The sequence below is a fragment of the Ovis canadensis genome, chromosome Y, assembly GCF_042477335.2.
Source record: "Ovis canadensis isolate MfBH-ARS-UI-01 breed Bighorn chromosome Y, ARS-UI_OviCan_v2, whole genome shotgun sequence".
NCBI lineage: Eukaryota > Metazoa > Chordata > Mammalia > Artiodactyla > Bovidae > Ovis > Ovis canadensis.
The window spans coordinates 642,698-663,765 of NC_091271.1; the positions used below are offsets into that span (position 1 = coordinate 642,698).

At 53.7% G+C, this 21,068-nt stretch overlaps 1 protein-coding gene across 4 annotated transcripts in view; it reads left to right on the forward strand.

Moving 5' to 3' along the window:
* Positions 1–14,143: 14,143 nt before the first annotated feature.
* The window catches only part of LOC138431359 (granulocyte-macrophage colony-stimulating factor receptor subunit alpha), a 36,377-nt gene continuing 29,452 nt past the window's right edge, over positions 14,144–21,068 (forward strand). For 2 of the 4 annotated variants that reach the window (XM_069573459.2, XM_069573451.2), the window contains exons 1-2: positions 14,144–14,547; positions 14,763–14,867. The gene's annotated coding sequence lies outside the window, so the exon portion shown is untranslated. Of the gene's footprint in view, positions 14,548–14,762; positions 14,868–19,068; positions 19,274–20,272; positions 20,456–21,068 lie in introns of those variants that run through there. The other 2 variants (XM_069573452.2, XM_069573453.2) reach the window with 2 other exon arrangements.

The window sequence follows — 21,068 nt, forward strand, 5'->3', positions numbered from 1 at the left end:
TCCTCCCATCCCTTCAGGTCATAAAAGCAGTCCATCCTTAAGAAAATCAAGCCTGAATATTCATCAGAAGGACTGATACTGAAGCTCCAATACTTTGACCACCTGATGCGAATAACTGACTCATTGGAAAAGACCCTGATGCTGGGAAAGACTGAGGGCAGGAGGAGAAGGGGATGACAGAGGAGGAGATGGTTGGATGGCATCACTGACTCGATGGGCATGAGTTTGAGCGAGCTCCAGGTGTTGGTGAAGGACAGGGAGGCCTCATGTGCGGCAGACCGTGGGGTCACAGAGTCAGACACGACTGAGCGATTGAACACCAACTCACGCTTGCATCCGAAAGCGCTCCTGGGAGTCAGTGTTGTCGTTCGGTCCACAAGTCGTGTCTGACTCTCTTCGACTCCTACTAAAAATAACACCCAGCGTGATAACCATCCTTGTAAAATCATGTTTGAAAAACTACGAAGCTCTAGGACCTCCCTGCAGTCCAGGGGTTAAGAATCCACCTTCCTTCCAATGCAGGGGACCTGGGTTCAATCCCTGGTTGGGGAACAAAGCTCCCACATGCCTCGGGGCAAGTAAACCAGTGTACCACGGATAAAGGCGCTGTGGGCCACGGTGAAAGATCCCACATGTTGAAACAGATCAGAAATCGCCAAAGAAATGAATTTAAGACAAATTAAAAACACACACGCACACACACACCAAAAAAAAAAAACCTTCCAACACCTTTTACAGATATTCGCTGATGGAATCTGTGAGCCGTGGAGAAAGTGAGCATAAATTGCCCCACTTTAGAGTCGGAACCTGAGTTTTCCAGAAGCTGACAGTGGTTGCGTGCGTGCTAAGTCACTCCAGTCGTGTCCAACTCTTTTGCAAACCCATAGACTGTAGCCCGCCAGGCTCCTCTGTCCAAGGGATTCTCCAGGCAGGAATAGTGGAGTGGGCTGCCATGCCCTCCTCCGGGAGGTCTTCCCGACCCAGGGATCGAGCCCTGGCTGATGGACCTCCAATTGTTCATTGCGGTGCGGGGTGAGATTCAGGTCTTCCTGGCCCAAGACTAGGGGTGCTTTGGCCAAGACCATCCTTCTGGAGGTCAGAGGCTCAATGCTGTGGTCTCTGGGTTAAAATCCAGGTGCAGAGTGAGTACATAGATAGGCAAATAGAATAAGCATTTGGATAAACAGAATAAGTAACTAGATAGAAAAGCAGGCAGACAGGATGAGCAGAGACAAAGAACACGTAGACAGAGAGGCCAAGTATGAGAAGTACTAAGCAGATAAACAGAATAAGAAGGCAGGTATTAGAAGAAGACAGTCAGAATAAGGAGATAGAGAGAGCGCACGAGTAGATGGATGATTACAGCGTCCTCACGCAGGTCGGGATTTCCCAGCCTCACTCTCACGGACACCTGGATGGACGGATGCGCTCATGCATGGGCAGAGAGGATAAATACGTGATTAGACAGTGACGCCAGTCCAGGGTTTCTCAGCCTCGGCACTGCCGATGCCTGGGTCTGGACGGCTCTCTGAGGCGGGGCGTCCCGGGTCCCGGGCCCTGCGGGGTGTGGAGCAGCGTCCCTGGGGTCACCCCACCGCACGCCGGGAGCAAGCCCTCCACCACCAGCCGCGACACCGAAACGTGCCTGGATGTCTCTGCCCATCGCCCCGCAGCCCACCTCCCTCCTCCCTGCCCCATGCCTCCTCCAGAGAAGCTGGAGCTTTGAGCCCTTGTTTGTCCTTTGAGGGAACGCAAGGGGCATCAAAGGAAGGTCGAAATTCACCATGTCCTCCGGCGTCTCCTGGGAAACCGAGAGAGAGACAGCATGCTGGACATGTTACCAGCTCCGAGAAGGAGTACCTGCTGGGCTTCTGCAGTCTTGGGGGACTACCCGGGGAGCTCTTAGGTTCCCCCAGTCTTGCCCTTCAAGGGGACATACAGCTGGAGAAGACGGGGGCGGAAAATAAGCAAGCAAACCTCCCCAGTCCCAGCCCCAAACTCCCCCAGCTGCCTTCCAGATTCCAGGATGGAAACACTCGCTCCACGCGAATCCCAAAGACTAGTGGCGCCACCTCTCATGTGGATGACACACCGCCCCTCCCAGAAACCTCCTTCCCCATGGCCCGAGGGTGTGTGCAAAACCACAAGCTGATTCCCTACCGTGTGTTTCTTCCCACCCTGTCAGGCACCGGGTCTGAGTCAGCAAGCCAAGAAAGGCAACAGGGGCGGAGGTGGGAACACGTGGTTGTGCCAGCGGAGCTAGAAACGTCAGCCGTTCTGTCTTGCGGGCGTGGCTGCCCTCCTGCACACGTGGGGGTGACTTGGGTGGGCTACGGCTGTGTCTTGTGATGCCATGACGCTTGGAGGCATCCGTGAGCAGCGGAGGGACGTGTCTCCTGATTGACAGCGTTGGTGCGCCTGGGAAGTTCTGCTCAGGGTTGAGTGGGACCACTCTCAACAGGAGGCTTGAGTGCGGGGGAATGTGTGAGCATCTTCACACACACACACACACACACACACACACACCCACACACGGCCGCTGGGCTTGGAAAGTAACCCAACAGCTTGAGCGTTCGCTTCCCTGGCTGGGAGACTTGGTCTGACAGTCACCCTTCCCAAGGGTCTGGTCACTTCGGCTATCGTCCGCTGGCCAGAGCCAGTCAGGAGCCAGCCCAGACTCGAGAGACACTGAGTGTCCTTGAGAGGAGCTGTGAAGAATTCACCACTGGTCCAGTGGCTGAGAATCTGCCTTCTTGGGGGAGGCAATGGCAACCCACTCCGGTATTCTTGCCTGGAGAATCCCGTGGACAGAGGAGCCTGGCGGGGCTACCATCCACGGGGTCGCAAAGAACCAGATGCAACTGAGCGACTTTCACTTTCTTCCCCTGGTGGCACAGTGGTTAAAAAAATCCACCTGGCGATGCAGGGGACATGCGTTTGGTCCGTTCTCCGGGGAGACTCTTCCTGCAGCTACTGAGCCTGTATCCCACAGGGACTGAAGCCCACACACCCTAGACCCCGTGTTTGCAAACAAGAGAAGCTGCCGCCGTGAGAAGCCCTCTCACCACTGCTAGAGAGTAGCCCCCCCACCCCTTTCCATGCAACTAGAGAAACCCGACAAGCAGCAACGAAGGCCCAGTGCAGTCAAAAAAAAAAAAAAAAAAGAAGAAGCACATTAAAATAAAAAGAAGAATCCACACCCATACGGATGTCTGTTTGATAAGACTCAGCGAGCCGTCCAAAAAAAAGACACTCGAGTTTTGCATGAATTCAAGATAAGATGGGCTCACGGCGAGGACGCTGATGGCAAGGACGGTTCCACTGCCTTACAGGCCACAGCCTCCCACCCTGGCATAGCTCTGTTGGAACGTGCGAGCGTGCGGCGTGACATGACCTCTTATCTCTCCTCCAGCTGGCCAGGTTGCCAAGGCCAACTGTCACAGAACAGTCCCACGGCTGCGAGCCCCCCCCCCCCCACCCTGGGGTGGTTTGCTATCAGATCCATCTGTCGGGTTTGACACTCCGGTGAGAGCTGTTACATAACAGAAGGGTTTCCCCCGCCCCAGCAGCGAGCAGAGGACGTCTGTAGGGTACAGAGACTGTGGGAAGCTCTCTGCTGGTTCATCTGTTTGGAGAGAGATTTGAAGACGGGCAAGGGGATGATCGAGGACCTTGGGCAAGGAGGGATTGGCTGCAGGCGGCGCGAGAGTGGGACTCGGGGGTCACAGGGCGTCTGCTCCACGCAGACCATGGTTGTTGCCGTGTCTGACTCTGTGCGACCCCGTGGACCGCAGCACGCCAGGCCTCCCTGTCCATCACCGACTCCCAGGGTTTACTCAAACTCACGTCCATTGAGTCGGTGATGCCATCCAGCCATCTCCTCCTCTGTCGCCCCCTTCTCCTCCTGCCTTCAATCTTTCCCAGCACCAGGGTCTTTTCCGATGAGTCAGCTCCTCATATCAGGTGGCCAGAGTATTGGAGTTTGAGTTTCAGCTTCAGTCCTTCCAGTGAGTATTCAGAGTTGATTTCTTTTAGGAGTGACGGGTAGAGCATCCTTCATTTGTGTCAAACTCTCTTGCGACCCCCTGGACTGTAGCCCACCAGGCTCCTCTGTCCATGGGATTCTCCAGGCAAGAAGACTGGAGGGGGTAGCCTTTCCCTTCTCCAGGGGATATTCCCAACCCAGGGATCGAACTTGGACCGGTGCACAATGCCTACATCTCAAGGCAGAGAAAAGACAACCTCTTCACTGTCTTGGCCAGACAGCTGCAATGTTGAGCACCGAGGCCTCCCTCCGCCGAGTACACAACCTCTTAAGTGCATGGAACCCACCCTGCTGACGCTTTGATTTCGCACTGCTGGCTCCCTGAACTGCCAGACGATATATTTCTGCTGTTTTCAGCCACCCTGGCTGCGGTGCTGCGTTACGACCAAGCCCGGAAACTCACACAGGTGTCACCCTAAGTATGGTAGGGGCAGTAAGCTTGGGCCTTCCATTTGGTGTCCAAACGGCTGCGGTGGACAGAAAGCCCACCTGTTACCCCCAACCTGGCCTGTACTCTGACCACACGGAAAAACCCATCTCCGTGGGAGCCCTGTTCAGATAGCTGAGGATGGCACATGCTACCTTGATTTCCAGGCCAAACGAGCCTCCTTCTCTGATGAGCTCCAAGACTCTTCAGTATCCTGATATCATGTCAGATTCAAGATGCTGAGCGACCTTCCATGGACTTCCACCAGGTGCCCAAACCGTAATGACAGAAAGGGTCCAAGTGCGTCAGTTTCAGAGATGGAAACCTCCAGGAAGGGGAAGGAAGGGAAAAAAGAAACAAAAATATATTTTCCCTCTATCCTCTTAGGTTCTGTCTCTGTGCCCCTGCAAATTAAATTAACAGACGATCAGTTCGTAGGAAAGAAGAAAGCAGACTTTCCATGTTCAGCAAACAAGGGGGAGAAACTCAGTGATGAGGAATTCCAAGGAACGGTTGGAGTTTGGGGTTTATATACCTGACTTGAGCTGCCCCGGTGGCTCAGTGGCGAAGAACCCGCCTGCCAACGCAGGACATGCAGGTTTGACCCCTGGGTCGGGAAGATCCCCTGGAGAAGGAAATGCCAACCCACTCCAGTATTCTTGGCTGAGAAATCCCACGGACGGAGGAGCCTGGTGGGCTGCAGTCCATTGGGTCGCAAAACAGTCAGACACCATTGAGCAACTAAAGGACAACATGCCTAACTCAGGAGGTGATGGGGGGATGGATAAAGCACACTTCAGTTCACTTCAGTTGCTCAGTCGTGTCCGACTCTTTGCAACCCCATGAATCGCAGCACGCCAGGCCTCCCGTCCATCACCTACTCCCGGAGTTCACTCAGACTCATGTCCATCGAGTCGGTGATGCCATCCAGCCATCTCATCCTCTGTCGTCCCCTTCTCCTCCTGCCCCCAATCCTTCCCAGCATCAGAGTCTTTTCCAATGAGTCAACTCTTCGCATGAGGTGTCCAAGGTACTGGAGTTTCAGCTTTAGCATCATTCCTTCCAAAGAAACCCCAGGGCTGATTTCCTTCAGAATGGACTGGTTGGATCTCCTTGCAGTCCAAGGGACTCTCCAGAGTCCTCTCCAACACCACAGTTGAAAAGCATCAATTCTTCAGCACTCAGCTTTCTTCACAGTCCAACTCTCACATCCGAAAGCAACAGGCTTTGAGATACATACGTGGGTTTTTCAGGAGAACAAACAGGAGTTGAGAGAGTGGGACAGTGTTTACACAGATAACAGTGAATTTTCCACCTCCTTCACGGCTGCATAACTGCCTTGGAGATGGAATTTGCGGGGTGGGGGTGGGGTTTTTTTTACTGTCTTCTCCCACCTGGGAGAAGATACACCCCGGAGGAAAGGTATTTATGGAGCCCTATTTCTCAGAAATTGCTGCTTTTGATCAGATAGGGAAGCTCCAAGAAGGCTTTTTTCCCCCCCTGTATCTGTTGCTGTTCAAAGGTCTTCAGCTTAAAACAATATTGACACCAAAAAAATGTCAACTTTTGGGTGTGGTGTATTCAGATCCCACAGGTGCAGAGCCCCTTTTGCCTGGAGGAAGCCAAGTACTTCATGAGGCTTCGAAGAAGCAGGTGGAAGGAGAGCAACGGATACCCAGCAAGACAGAAGACTCACACCAGCTCCTGGGGGCACCAACCCACTGAGCAGCCCTGGAGAGGGCTTGACCGAGCGGCACTTTTCGACGAGAGCACCCCGAAAGGGGATCTGTTGTTTTCTGCCACCCCCTGCCCCAAGAAATCTGTATACTGGAGTTTCCCTGGTGGCCCGGAAAACCCGCTTTGCATGGGAAGCAGCTCACTTTCCCGGTCCCCCAGAGCTGGGCGGGGTTGCAGCTGCGGGTGTGAGTCTCACTCCCGGCTAACTCCATCCCTGGGCGGGAAACTCGGCTCCCACGTGCTGGAGCAAGACAGCCTGCACACCGTGACAGCGAACTCCACTCGTACCGGAGTGAAGAGCGTCAGTGCCGAAACTGAGCTCCAACGCAGACAAGTAAATAGAGGCCTTTTTTTTTTTTTTTAAATTGAAGATTAACTGCTTTGGGCTTCCCTGGTGGCTCAGCTGGTAAAGAATCCCCCTGCCAACTGGAGACCTGGGTTCCATCCCTGAGTTGGGAAGATTCCCCTGGAGAAGGGAATGGCTACCCACTCCAGTATTCTGGCCTGGAGAATCCCATGGAGTTCATAGAGTCAGACACGACTGAGCGACTTTCATTTCACTTTTAACTGCTTTACACAATTGTGTTGCTTTCTGTCAAACATCAACAATAAACAAATACTAAAAAAAAAAGAAAAAGAAAAAAATCTAGCTGTATTAAGCATGATCTTTAGAGTCTGGGTTTCCCTGGTGGCTCAGATGGTTGTCTGCCTGCCACGCGGGAGACCCAGGTTCGACCCCCTGGAGGAGGAAGATCCCCTGGAGGAGGGCATGGCAACCCACTCCAGTATTCTTGCCTGGAGAATCCCACGGACGGAGGAGCCTGCTGGGCTACAGTCCACGGGGTTGCAAAGAGTCGGACACGAGGGAGGGACTTCACTCACTTTCAGAGTTCCGGGTTAGCCAAGAGGAAACCTGGCAAAGAGAAAGAGAGGTTCCAGGTGTGGCGGGGTGGCTGACACGATGCAGGGGCTGTTTTTTTCTGCGATGCTATCTGGATGTGGCATCCTAAGTCACCTCACGCCGCCTCAAAGTTGGGCTCCTTCATGTGGGCTGCAAGGAGATCCAACCAGTCCGTCCTAAAGGAGATCAGTCCTGGGTGTTCATTGGAAGGACTGATGCTGAAGCTGAAACTCCAATACTTTGGCCATCTTTGGTGAAGAGCTGACTCACTGGAAAAGGCCCTGATGCTGGGAAAGATTGGGGGCAGGAGGAGAAGGGGACGACAGAGGATGAGAGGGCTGGATGGCATCACCGACTCGATGGACGTGAGTTTGGGTGGACTCCGGGAGTTGGTGATGGCCAGGGAGGCCTGGTGCGCTGCGATTCATGGGGTCGCAGAGGGTGAGATGGGACTTGGTGACTCAACAGCAAAAACAACAGATGTTCTTCCTCTGGAGGGAACCAGGCTGGTAGCCCTGCCGTCTCTCCCCGCCCCGTGCGGTAACACGGAGGAGGAACACTTACGCATTCTCTGGACACGCTGCGGACAGCGGCACACCAGATCCACGGTCACAAGGGGAAGAGGGTGGGGGGAAGCCCCAGAGGCGGTGACTTTCTCTTCAGTAGAGACTTTATTTTCAGAGCATTTTACGTTTGCAACCAACCTGAGAAGGAAGTACAGGCTTTTCCCATATGCATCCTGTCTCCCACACAGAGAGTTCCCCTGGTGTCAGCAGCCACCCTCAGCTGGGTGTACCACGTCTGTTAGATCAATATGGATACGTGGTCACTGACACATTGATTGCTATCAGCGTGTGAGGAGAGTGATGCTGCGAACACACGGGTCCATTTGAGCCTGACGTGATTAACCTTGTTGTTGAGTCTCTAAGTCGTGTCCGACTCTGGGCAACCCCCTGGACTGTAGCCCGCCGGGCTCCCCTGTCCGTGGGATGCTCCAGGCACGAACACTGGAGTGGGTTGCCGCGCCGTCTTCCAGGGGATCTTCCCCACCCAGGGATGGAACCCGCGTCTTCCGCGTTGGGAGGCGGGGATCTTTACTGCTGAGCCCCCTGCTAAGTCCCTGTTTCAGGCAAAGGACCCAAAAGCGGAAGGAAAGGACCACCAGTAGGAAAAGCCAGCAACTCTGACGTCTCCATAGTTTATAAAACAGCAGAAGGGCCGCCTTACATGGCGTGCTGTGCGAAACCTGGTCCTTTTTTTTTTGTTTTTTTGGCATTGAGCTTACTTGGGATTCCCAGGAGGCGCTCGTGGTAAAGAACCCGCCTGCTGATACACACACACAGGAGACGCGGGTTCGATCCTTGGGTCGGGAAGATCCCCTGGAGGAGGGCACGGCAACCCGCTCCAGTATCCTTGCCTGGAGCATCCGGCGGGCTGCAGTCCACAGGGTCGCAGAGAAGCGGACACGCCTGAAGTGACTCAGCACGCACATGGCCTGCGTCAGCCACGGGGTCTTTCCAGCTCACTGCCGGTGGCCCCTGGTTCCCCTTTGCGGCAGATACGCCTCTGAGGACCGGCCACGGGGCGCCAGGCGGGGGTGTGGCTGTGCAAATCTGTGGGTGTGATGGCTGCTCTGGACTCACGGCCACGTGCAGCTCCACGGTTACTGACCATCCCCAGCCCTGTGTTTTTGTACAAATATCCCCTGCCACCCACGGTCCTGATTCATGGGCTCATGACGGGGGGTGGGGGGTGCTGGGGGCGCCGGGGGGCAGGGCATTGCGCCAGGAGGCTGCGTCAGGTTGTGGAGACAGGAGCCCAAAGCTGGTCGGTCAGGGGGAAGACGCAGGAGTCAAACGCAGCAGCCTGTCTGGCAGAGCTTGAGACCGCGTTCCCGGGCCGTGGGGTATCTGGGAGCCCAAAACGTGCCCCTGGTTGCTGCTCTGTTTCAAGCTCATGCTTGTTGACTTTTCCTGCATGGCATCCACTGCTTTCCTGAAAGATATCACCTCCTCGGGAGACAGGAGAGGAGAGTGTTGGCAGTTTGGGGTGGGCAGCTGCAAACCTGGGCTTCCCTGGTGGCTTAGGCGGTAAAGAATCCACCTGCAATGCGGGAGACCTGGGTTCCATCCCTGGGTCGTGAAGATGCCCTGGAGAAGGTCGGAATATTATATAAATATATATACGTATCTATATATATATGATGGATAAACAGCGAGGTCTTACTGCAGAGCGCAGGGACCTATATTTGACAGTCTATGATAAGCCACAAAGGAAAAGAATATGAAAAGCACATATATGTATATATGAATCACTCTGTCATACAGCAGACATTAACTCAACGCTGTAAATCAACTCTGTTCTTGCCGTTCAGTAGCTCACTCGTGTCCGACTCTTTGCGACCCCATGGACTGCAGCACGCCAGGCCTCCCTATTCATCACCGACTCCCAGAGCTTGCTCAAACTCATGTCCATCAGGTCGGTGACGCCATCCAACCATCCCATCCTCTGTCGTCCCCTTCTCCTCCCACCCCTCAATCCCTCCCAGCATCAGGCTCTTTTCCAGTGAGTCAGGTCTTCCCATCAGGTGGCCAGAGTATTGGAGTTTCAGCCTCAGCATCAGTCCTTCCCGTGAATATTCAGGGTTGACTTCCTTCAGCACTACACGGTCTGATCTCCTTGCAGTCCAAAGGGACTCTCGACTACAATTTAAAGAAAAAAAAAAAAAAGACAGCCGTTACCAAATTGTTGACACAAAGTCGGGCCTGCTGCCACAAGTGAAAAATCTGATGGTCTAAACTGCCCGAAAATTTCTCTCTCCTTTTCCCAGAAAGTCACTCTTTTTTTCCTTTGCTCTTGCTGTGATCGCGATGTATGTCTTTCCTCCTCCCTGAGCTGGCGGCTGGGACCCCCACAATATTCCTCCAAGAGCACGAAGCACGTTCCTAGCAGCTCCAGAGCCCAGTTGCCCTCTGGCTTCCTGCTTACTTCATTAGCATTATAAGTGGGGACCAAAATAAATTAATAAATAAGCCCTTCTTCACTAGACGTATACTGCGGAATACATTTCCATTTTCTTGAGTATCAGTGATTGAAATTCCAGCCGGCGATCAGGAACTATAAAATAAGCACCCGCCTCCTGACCCCGAATTTTTTTCTTTACCCTGAAAGTGGATATTTTACCCCAGGAAACAGCCCTCCAGGGAATCACCCCTGACTGAGGCTGACTTTTAGGGAAACTGGCTTTTGTAATCTTTAAAAGTACTCAGAGAGAGGGTTTTCAGGAATTCCCTGGGTGATCCTTCGAACTTTTGCACTCCAGGCTTTAAAAAAAAAAAAAAATTGGGTGATTGTGTCCTTCCCTTCCCCCCAAAACTCCATCACCTGCTCCCCGCCCTGCGGCCCCCACCCCACCCCCAACCTACACGCAGCTCTGTCTGGCTTGGTCCTGGGACTCTGCACGGCTAGTTAGCTGACAGCCCCTTTCAAGCTCCCTGCAGAGGACGGTAAGTAGAAGCGAGGCGCTAAATGCCTTGATTATTCACGGGAGTGAAGTGCCTAAAACAGGGGCTTCCCCGGTGACTCAGACCGTAAAGAATCTGCCTGCAATGCAAGAAACCTGGGCTCAATTCCTGGGTCTGGAAGATGCCCTGGAGGAGGGCATGGCAACCCACTTTGGTATCCTTGCCTGGAGAATCCCATGGACCGGGAAGCCTGGCAGGGCTACCGTCCATGGGGTCGCACAAGAGTGAGACACGTCTTAGCTGCTAAACAGCAAAAACGTGTCCAAATTCACCTTCGGATCAAGAGATTCCATCACACAGGCCCTCTACGACGTGTGTGTGTGTGGTTACCCGCTCAGTCGTGTCCAACTCCTTGCGTCCCGTGGATGGTAGCCCGCCAGGCTCATCTACAAACCCTGGGGGTGTTTAGTGAAGCCCTGAGCTGCAGGCAGGTTGCTCCTGCAGACGCTGAGTGGCTGACACGGAACCCCTCCCCTGTCTCTGCCATCCTGGGACTCGTCATCGAGGCTTGGGGACTATGTCTGAGGGGTGCAAAAATCGGGGGTGATTCTGGGGTCTCTGGGTGGTTGATAGAAATCAGGGATGGTCTTTCTGCCATCTTTGGGCAGAGTGGGGAAAAATCTGGGGTTATCTTAAGGGTCTTGAGGGATGAGGGATGGAAATTTGGGGTGACTGAGGGAGGGTCTCTGGGGGTGATGGAGGGAAATTTAGGGCCAACGGGGAGGGGTGAGTCTCTGCAGTGAATGATGGACATTCGGAGTGAGTACAGGGTGTCTGGATGAGGCTCCTCCATCCATGGGATTCTCCAGGCAAGAGTACTGGAGTGGGCTGCCGTTGAATGGAGAAGGGCATGGCACCCCACTCCACTATCCTTGCCTGGAGAATCCCATGGACAGAGGAGCCTGGCGGGCTGCACTCCACGGGGTCGCAGAGAGTCGGACCCGCCTGAGCGATTACAGAGTGAGTGGGGTTACTCCCGGGGTGATAGATACCAATGCGGGGTGAATGGGGATCTTTAGGGTAAGTGGTGGAAAGCTGGGGTGAGTGAGGATCTCTAGGGTGGTATGAAAATCTGGGGCGAACAGGGCTGTCTGAGGTGATTGGTGGACATGTGTGGAGAGCCCAAAGGTCTCTGGGATCAGAGATAGAAGTCTGAAGGGAGGGGGAGTCTCTGGGGGTGAGTGTAGACAGTCTTGGGTGACTAGACGGTCTTTGGGGTGAGAGATGGGAAGCTGGGGTGGGTGGGAGGGGGTTGTCTCGGGAGTGAGCCTGGACGTCGTCAGAAATCCCGTAACCCTAAACCTGCCAGAGATAAAGCCAGGGCCGTGGGGGTCACGCAGACCCCAGGCACAGCCAGGTGCTTTCAGAAGCCCTCTCACCTCCAAGCGGCAGAGAGCAACGCCCCCGCCCCGAGCCCCCGTGTCCCCGTCTCTCCTGCATCTAACCTCTCCCCATCAATTACCTTTTTAAACATTTTTTTTTTCCAGGAACAGACGCTCCCCTCTGAGTACAGCCCTGGGGGCTGGGAGGGGGTTTCCGAAACTGCAGCAACAATAGAGATAAGCCCAGCAGATAAGCCCCAGCAGATAAGCAAGCTAATCTCCTGTTTAAATTTAAAAAAAAAAAAAATGTGAGCGAGCTGGTTCTGCAACCACCTAGGAGAAAAGAAAAAAAAAAAAATCTGCAGTTATTTCTGCCTTCAGTGTGGATGGGCCAGCGTGGACCTCTGGGGAAGAGTTGCCTGGTGTGGAAGAAAAAAAACCTGACTAGAGGCAGGAAGGGACATAGGGACACCTACGGCTGATTCGTGTTGATGCTTGACAGAAAACAGCAAAATTCTGTAATGCTATTATCCTTCAATTAAAAAAAAAATAATAAATATATATATATATATATTTTTTTTTTTTTAAAGAAGGAGGCTTCCTTGGGGCCAGGCGGGTCGGGGTTGGGGGTGGGGTTGCACAGTGGGTGTCCCAGGCTCCAGATCTGGGCGGGAGTTCTTTGTGATTGACTTCGGGCTTTCCTGGTGGCTCAGGGGGAAATCCACCTACATTGCAGGAGATGCGAGTTCCATCTCTCGGTCTGGAAGATTCCCTGGAGGAGGGCATGGCAACCCACTGCAGCGTTCTTGCCTGGAGAATCCCGTGGACAGAGGAGCCTGGGGGGCCACAGTCCACGGGGTCGCAGAGAGTCAGACAGGACCGCCGTACTGACACTTTCATCATCTGGGCCCTCAGGTGGTCTCACACCGGTCCCTGGGGGCTGGGGGATGGTCTCTGGCTGACTTTGGAAACCCTGGGACCCAACAGCCAACGGTTTGTCTCCTGAGTTTGAATCACAGTCCATCCCGGGGAAGAATCACTCAGTTCAGTCGCTCACACGTGTCCGATTATTTGCGACCCTGTGGACTGCAGCACGCCAGGCCTCCCTGTCCGTCACCAACTCCCGAAGCTTTCTCAAAGCAGGGAAGAATAGCTTTTGCATTCGAAGGAGAATTTGGGGTGGGGGCCTTTGAGAACCACCCCCCCTATTCCAGCATGACCCGTGTGCCCAGTGGCACCTCTCATACAAGCCGGGTGGGGGGGGGGCGGTATTCTTTATTCATGTCTGACTCTTTGCGACCCCATGGACTGTAGCCCCGCTAGGCTCCTCTGTCCCTGGAATTCTCTAGCCAAGAATCCTGGAGCGGGTTGCCGTGCCCTCCTCCCGGGGATCTTCCCCACCCAGGGATCGAACCCGCGCCTCCTGCATTGACAGGCTGGGTCTTTACGGACTGAGCAGGGTGAGTGGGCTCATAGAAACCCCACGCTTTTTCCGCCCAGCCATAACGACACTTCTGCTTGGCCAAAGATGCGTTCCTGATAATCAGTGCCGATGGGAGGCCCCTTGCAAGGGCAGCAAGGCTCCTTGGACGCCAGCTGGCCTGGATCGGGCTTGCAGAGAACGCTACCGACCCCTAGTGACGAAGACTTCCAAACTGCGCCAAGACCACCCGCACTTCCAACCACCCCCCATCGCCCGCTCACCCAGCAGCTTAAAGAGCCCGGGGTGGGGACAGACCGCGCCCAGCTCCACCCGGCGGGACCGGAGGGCACAGGCTTTCGGGGCAGCTCAGGGCTTGCTAAGTCAGAAGGCGGAGGGTGGTTTAGTCAGTGTGGGTAGAAATGTTTCTGTTCAGCCGCTCAGTCGTGTCCCGCTCTCTGCGACCCCATGGACTGCAGCACGCCAGGCCTCCCTGTCCATCACCAGCTCCGGAGCTTGCTCAAACTCATGTCCATCGAGTTGGTGATGCCATCCAACCATCTCATCCTCTGTCGACCCCTTTTCCTCCTGCCTTCAATCTTTCCCAGCATCAGGGTCTTTTCCAATGAGTCAGCTCTTCGCATCAGGGGGCCAGGGTATTGGAGCTTCAGCTTCAGCACCAGTCCTTCCAATGAGAGCTGTTGCCAGGGCGGAATCTGGAAGTTTCGGTCACTAGGGGTCAGCAGCGCTCCTTGCAAACCCCGCGCAGGCGCGCAGGCGTGCTCCGTCGCGTCCGGGTCTTTGTGACCCCCCTACCCGGGCAGACTGCACCCCGCCGGGCTCCTCTGGCCGTGGGGGCGGTTCCAGGCGGGCATACTGGGTCTTGGAGCCACTGCCTCCTCCAGGAGAGCTGGACTCCACAGACAGAAAGTGAAAGTGGAGCTGGGCCCCGTGGGTGCGGGGCGCTGGGGAAACAGAGGGCGCAGAGATGCGAGCCTGGGGGGCGGGGGGCGCGCACCGCGGTCTAACGCCCGGGAGACGCCGGGGTGCCGAGATGCTGGGCCAGGAATGTCTCCCGGGGGTGCAGCTCAGAGGTGGCCCACGAGGCTCCCGTGGAGTGCTCGTCCCGCACGAGACTAAGGCCTGGCCTCTGCGTCTCCAGGAGCTGCAGGTAAGGAGGTCGCATAGTGCGTTTAATCATTTTACATCTGTGCGTATGTTTGGCTAAGGCTGGGTCTTCCTTGCTGCACGCCGGCTTTTCTGTAGTTGAGGCGAGCAGGGTCGGGTGGTTGGAGGGGGGCGTGCAACCTCTTTGTTGCGATGCGCGGGCTTCGTTGGGGTTCACGGAATGACGATTTTTTTTTTTCTTGTTTTTTCCTGAACCAGGGAGTGAATCAATCGGTGTCTCCTGCATCGGCAGGCGGATTCTTAACCACTGAGGCACCAGGGAAGCCCCAAGGAGGTCATGTTTTCCATTGGCTATCATTGAAGGTGCGGGTCCCAGGGGGCTTTTGTTTGGAGATTGCTTTTTGTCTTTTTTTTTTTGGCCACTTTGCAGCCAGTGGGATCTTAGTTCCCCGACCACGGGTTGAAGCTGTGCCCCCAACTGCAGTGGAAGCACAGGAGTCGTAAGCCCTGGGCCACCAGGGACCTGCCGTTGTTTGGGGATTTCTGACTGTGCGTCCGGAGGGTTCTCAGCACAAGCTGGGCAGGGACGCCGTTCTGTGCATCCTTCCGTGTCCTCCCTCTGCCCAGCGTTTGCTGCAGGTGATGTTTGACTGTGTCCTCCTCTGGGGGTGGCTTGCTGTGTTTTCTGTAGTCTTTCCGTCATCTTTAATGTCTGTGGAGGCTTTTCTGTTTTTTCTGCAAACTAGGGCAGGAGGAAGCAGGAGTCTTACCTATTTTTTATTTTTGCAGTATTTGTTCATTTGGCCATGCCAAGCCTTTGGCTGTGGCAGGCAGGCTCTTTGGTCTTTAGTTGCTACATGTGGGGTCTAGTCCCCTGAACCAGGGATCGAACCCAGGCCCTCTGCTCTGGGAGCTCAGCGTTTTAGCCTCTGGACAAGCAGGGGAGTCCCCACTCTTTCCTTTCTAAGAATGCTTCTTGCTTATCTACTGACCACCTACTTTCTACAGACAATGTATTTTTTTTTCAAATTGTTTTCCATTATAGGTTATGACAAGATGTGTCCGTATTTCCCTGTGTTATAGGGTAAATCCTTGCTTTCACATATTTAATGTAAGATACTTCTGCTTCCCTCGTAGTTCAGTCGGTAAGGAATCTGCCTGCAATGCAGGAGACCTGGTTTGATCCCTGGGTGGGGAAGATGCCCTGGAGAAGGGAGAGGCTGCCCACTCCAGTGTTCTTGCCTGGAGAATCCCACGGACAGAGGAGCCTGGCAGGCGGCTACAGTCCACGGGGTCGCAGAGAGTCGGACACGACTGAGAGGCTAGACAGCCGCCGCCATAGGAGGTATTGAATAGAAGTCCCCAGCCGTACAGTGGGCCCGTGTTGGTTATCTGTTTTAGGTATAGCACTGCGTGTATGTCCATCCCAATCTCATTTACCCCACCCCCCGCTTGCAACTGCAAATCTGTGCGTCCGTGAGTCTGTTTCAGAGACAAGTTCGTTTGAGTCATATTTTAGCTTTCACATCCAAGCGATATGACGGGATGTTTGTGTGACTCACTTCCCTTAGCGTGATTTCCTCTGGGTCCAACTCTGTAGCTACAAAGGGCCTTATTTCATTCTTTTTCGTGGCTGAGTAATATTCCGCTGCACGTATGGACCGCATGAGTACTATTCCGCTGCGTGTATGGCCCACGTCTCATTTAACCCATTCCTCCACTGATGAACGCTGAGGTTGCTTCCGAGGGTGGGTTTTTTTTTTAATTAATTAGTTTACTGTTCTGACCGCCCTGGGCCTGTGTTGCTGTGTGCAGTTTCTCTCCGGGTGCGGGGCCCAGGCTGTAGAGTGCCCTTCAGTACTTGGGGCTTATGTGCTTAGTTGCTCTGTGGGATGTAGGGTCTTCCCTGACCACGGATGGAACCCGTGCTCCCTGCTTTGGAAGGCGGTGTCTTTACCACTGAGCCACCAGGGAAGGCCTGGGTGTTCGTTTTTTAAGAGTAGATCTTACTTGTGTCTTCTGACTTTAAATATTGTATCTATGCATATATATCCATGTATATATAAACATTCCAGATTATTTCCCGTTATAGGCCTCGCTGGCGGCTCACTCTGTAAAGAGTCTGCCTGCAAGGTAGGAGACCCGGGTTCGATCCCTGGGTTGGGGAGATCCCCTGGAAAAGGCAATGGCAACCCACTCCAGTAGTCTTGCCTAGAGAATCCCATGGATGGAGGAGCCTGGCGGGCTGCAGTCCGTGGGGTTGCTGAGAGTCGGACACGCCTGAGGGACTTCACGTAAACCTTGTTACAAGACTTTAATATTGGCGCCTGTGCTATACACTAGATCGTTGCTGCATATTTTATACAAGGTACAGAGTATAGCTCCCTGGGCTGCCCAGGAGCTCCTCGTGTTTCATCTAGTCTTCATATAGCTGCGTGTATCTCTTAATGCCAAACTCCCAGTTTATCAACCCTTGGCCGACCACAAGTCTGTTCTGCCTGGCTGTGAGTCTGCTTCTGCTTTGTAGGTAACTTCATTTGTGTGTTTTTGTGTGTGTCTCTCTCTCTTTTTGATTCCACACATAAGCTGTATCAGGCGATATTTGCCTTTTTCTGTGTGACGCATTCCGCTAGTACGGGCATCTCTGGGTACGTCTGTGTTGCTGCCAGCGGCATCATTTCATTCTTTTCCGTGGCTGAGTGATACTCCGCTGTATGTGTGGACCACATCTTCTCTATCTGCCCAAGCAGTCGAAGGGCTCCATCGTTGCTTCTGAGGTGTCTGGTTCTCATTTAGTCGCTCAGGCGTGTCCGACTCTTTGCGACCCCACGGACTGCAGCCCTCCGGGCTCCTCTGTCCATGGGACTCTCCAGGCAAGAATACTGGAGTGGGGTGCCAGTCCCTTCTCCAGGGGAATCTTCCCAACCCAGGGATCGAACTTGGGTCTCCCGCATTGGCAGGCAGATTCTTTACGGCTGAGCCGCCTGGGAATACTCCTCAGCCGTAAAGAAGAATGCAATAGTGCCATTTGCAGCCACAGGGATGGACCGAGAGGTTATCATACTGAGTGAAGTAAGTCAGACAAAGACAGATGTCGTGTGCTTTCGCTTATATGCGGCATCTAAAAAAATGATGCAAATACATTTATTTATAAAATGGAAACAGGCTCACAGACTTAAAAAAAAACCTTATGCATGCCAACCTAGGGCTTCCCTGGAGGCTCAGATGGTAAAGAATCTGCCTGCAGTATGGGGGACCTGGGTTCCGTCCCTGGGTCGGGAAGATGCCCTGGAGGAGCACATGGCAACCCGCTGCAGGATTCTGGCCCGGAGCATCCCCATGGACAGAGGAGCCTGGTGGGCTGCAGTCCGTGGGGTCGCAAAGGGTCAGACACGACTGAGTGGCTAACGCCTTCACGTCCGGTGGCTGCCGAAAGAGAATGAAGGGGAGGGATAGATTAGGAGTTGGATATTCGCAGATTCACTCTGCTGCTGCTGCTGCTGCTGCTGCTGAGTCGCTTCAGTCGTGTCCGGCTCTCTGCGACCCCAGAGACGGCAGCCCACCAGGCTCCCCCGTCCCTGGGATTCTCCAGGCAAGAACACTGGGGTGGGTTGCCATTTCCTTCTCCAATGCATGAAAGTGAAAAGTGAAAGGGAAGTCGCTCAGTCGTGTCCGACTCTTCATGACCCCACGGACTGCAGCCCACCAGGCTCCTCCGTCCATGGGATTCTCCAGGCCAGAGCACTGGAGTGGGGTGCCACTGCCTGCTCCAATTCACACTACTGTACATGAGATAAATAAGCAATAAGGGCCTGCTCTATAGCACAGGGAACTATGTTCACCGTCATGTTTGGAAATGAATCTGAAAAAAATACATGTGTGTGTGTATATATGTCTATGTTACTGAATCACTTTGCTCTACAGCTAACCCTAACCCAATCTCAGTAGTCTGCTATACTTGCGTTGGGCTTCCCTGCTGGCTCAGGTGGTAAATGTCTGTCTGCAATGTGGGACACCCGGGTTGGATCGCTGAATCGGGAAGATCCCCTGGAGAAGGCAACGGCAACCCACTCCAGTGTTCTTGCCTGGAGAATCCCATGGACAGAGGAGCCTGGCAGGGGGCTACAGTCCACAGGGTCGCAGAGAGCCGGACATGACTGAGCTGCTAATATTTTCACTGCACTTCCACACTCCAATTAAAAAACACTAAAATGGGGACTTCCCTGGCGATTCGCTGGTTAAGCCTGCAAGCTTCCACTTTACGGAGGAGGGTTACAGGTTCGATTCCTGGTCGGGGAACTAAGATCTCGCAGTCCTCTTGTATGGCCAATAATAATAATAGACAAAATGAAACTTAAAGAAAAGAAAAAAAAAACACCAGCGCAGCCTTCTTGCCGCCTGAAGATCTTTGTCCTGGAATCTGGGAGGAAGTGAAGCCAGCTCTCACCCACCCCACCCCCACCCCCACCCCCACCCGCTCCGCAGCCTTGAGTGTGAGGTCCGGCTCAGCCCATCAGGAAGTTGAGAAACTGTGAGGTTGTTTGGAAATGTGTCTCTAGTATCTGGTTTCTTTTCTGGGAAAATCGATGTTAGGACTTGGTGGGCTCCACGCCCGCCCACCCTCCCACCGAACGCTGGCTCTCTGAGATCCTGCCGCCCACACCTCCGTTTTTTCTCGGGAAGTGGCGCTGACCCCGCTTACGCATGACTCCTTTTCTTCCCTGACCCGGAGGAGAGTCTGGGAAGGGGGAAACGTGGGATTCTGGCGGGTGAGCGCGTGGGGAGGAGCTGCTGTCAGCAGAAAGGGCAAAGAGGCGCTGTCCTTAAGTGCCCGCGCGGAGCTGGTCAGCCTCAGCCGCCTGGCGCCTGGGGCTGGACGAGTCTCTGATGGGGGGCATCCTGGGCCCTGTGTGGGGTGTGGAGGGGTGTCCTTGGGCTCCCCTCATCGCACGCCTGGGGGACCCTCTGACCCCATCGCGTTCACGGCCAGAATGTCTCCAGACGTTGTTATACTTCCCCTCGGAGGGTAAAGTCCTCCCAGTCTGTGAACCACAGGCATAGGTGCATATGTGGATGGATGGGTGGGTGGAGGGATAGATGGGTGGATGGATGGATAGATGTATGGATAGATAGATGGGTGGGTGGGTGGATAGATAGATAGAAGTATGGATAGATACGTGGACGGATGGATACATGGATGGATGGATGGATGGATGGATGCATCAGTGGATAGGTAAATGGATGGGTGAATGGATGAATGAATGGACAGATAGATGTATAGATAGATGGATAGGTGGGTGGGTGGATGGATGGATGGATAGATAGAAGTATGGATAGATACGTGGATGGATGGATACATGTATGTATGGATGGATGGAGGGATAGATGGATGCATCAGTGGATAGATAAATGGATGGGTGGAAGGATGGATGGATGGGTGGATGGGTCGGTGGATGGATGGATGAATGAATGGGCAGATAGATACACGTGTGTACGGATGGACGGATGGACGGATGGACGGATGGATGGGTGGGTGGGTGGGTGGGTGGGTCGGTAGATGGATGGATGACTGAGTGGGCAGATAGACACGTGTGTGTACGGACGGACGGATGGCTGGATGGGTATCTGGATGGCTGGATGGGTGCACTTATGGATCGGTAGATGGGTGGATGGATGAAGGGATGGATCGGTAAGTGGGTGGATGGATGGGTGGACACGCACATACACGAGGCTTAATAGGTGAATGATGGCATAACTGCTAATCACAGAGAATAGAGACGGACAGGAAAAGCGGCCGAGAGACCGTTAGACTGTCTCGTGCCTGCTCAGGGTTCCTGAGCCTCAGCACTGCTGACACCTGCGGCTGGACGTGTCTCTGATGTGGGGAGTCCTGTGCGCTACGCGGTGAGGAGCAGAAGCCAAGGCCAGTTGGACGGAAGATGTATGGCAGTGTAAGCAAATTTTAAAATCTACAGTGGAGTAAAATTTTATTATTCTAAAAATACGCAGTAGCCAACAGGGATCTCCTGTATAGCACAGGGTACTGTACTTTCGTTCGGGTTCACAGATATATCTTCCTTTTCAGATTCCTTTCCATTATAGGTTGTTACAAAGGTTTGCGTATAGTACCCTGTGCTTCCCAGGTACTCTAGTGGTAAAGAAGCCACCTGCTAATACAGGAGACATAAGACAGTCGGGTTGGATCCCTGTGTGGGGAAGACCCCCTGGAGGAGGGTGTGGCAACCCACTCCAGTGTTCTTGCCTGGAGAATCCCAGGGACAGAGGAGCCTGGCGGGGCTACAGTCCACGGGGATTGCAAAGAGTCGGACACGACTGAGAAACTTTGCATGCTTGCACGCATATGCATCACTTTGCGGTACACCTTGAACACAGCCCTGTATAAGAACTCTACTTCAAGGAAAAAAAAATTTTTTTTAACATGCAGATCAGAAAAGAGAAGTACAAGTATATCCATCTGCAGATGGCTGTTACGTAAAGAAAATCTTGATGAGAATCCACTTAAAAAAAAAAAAAATCTTAGAACTAATGCCCAGATTTGGCCTG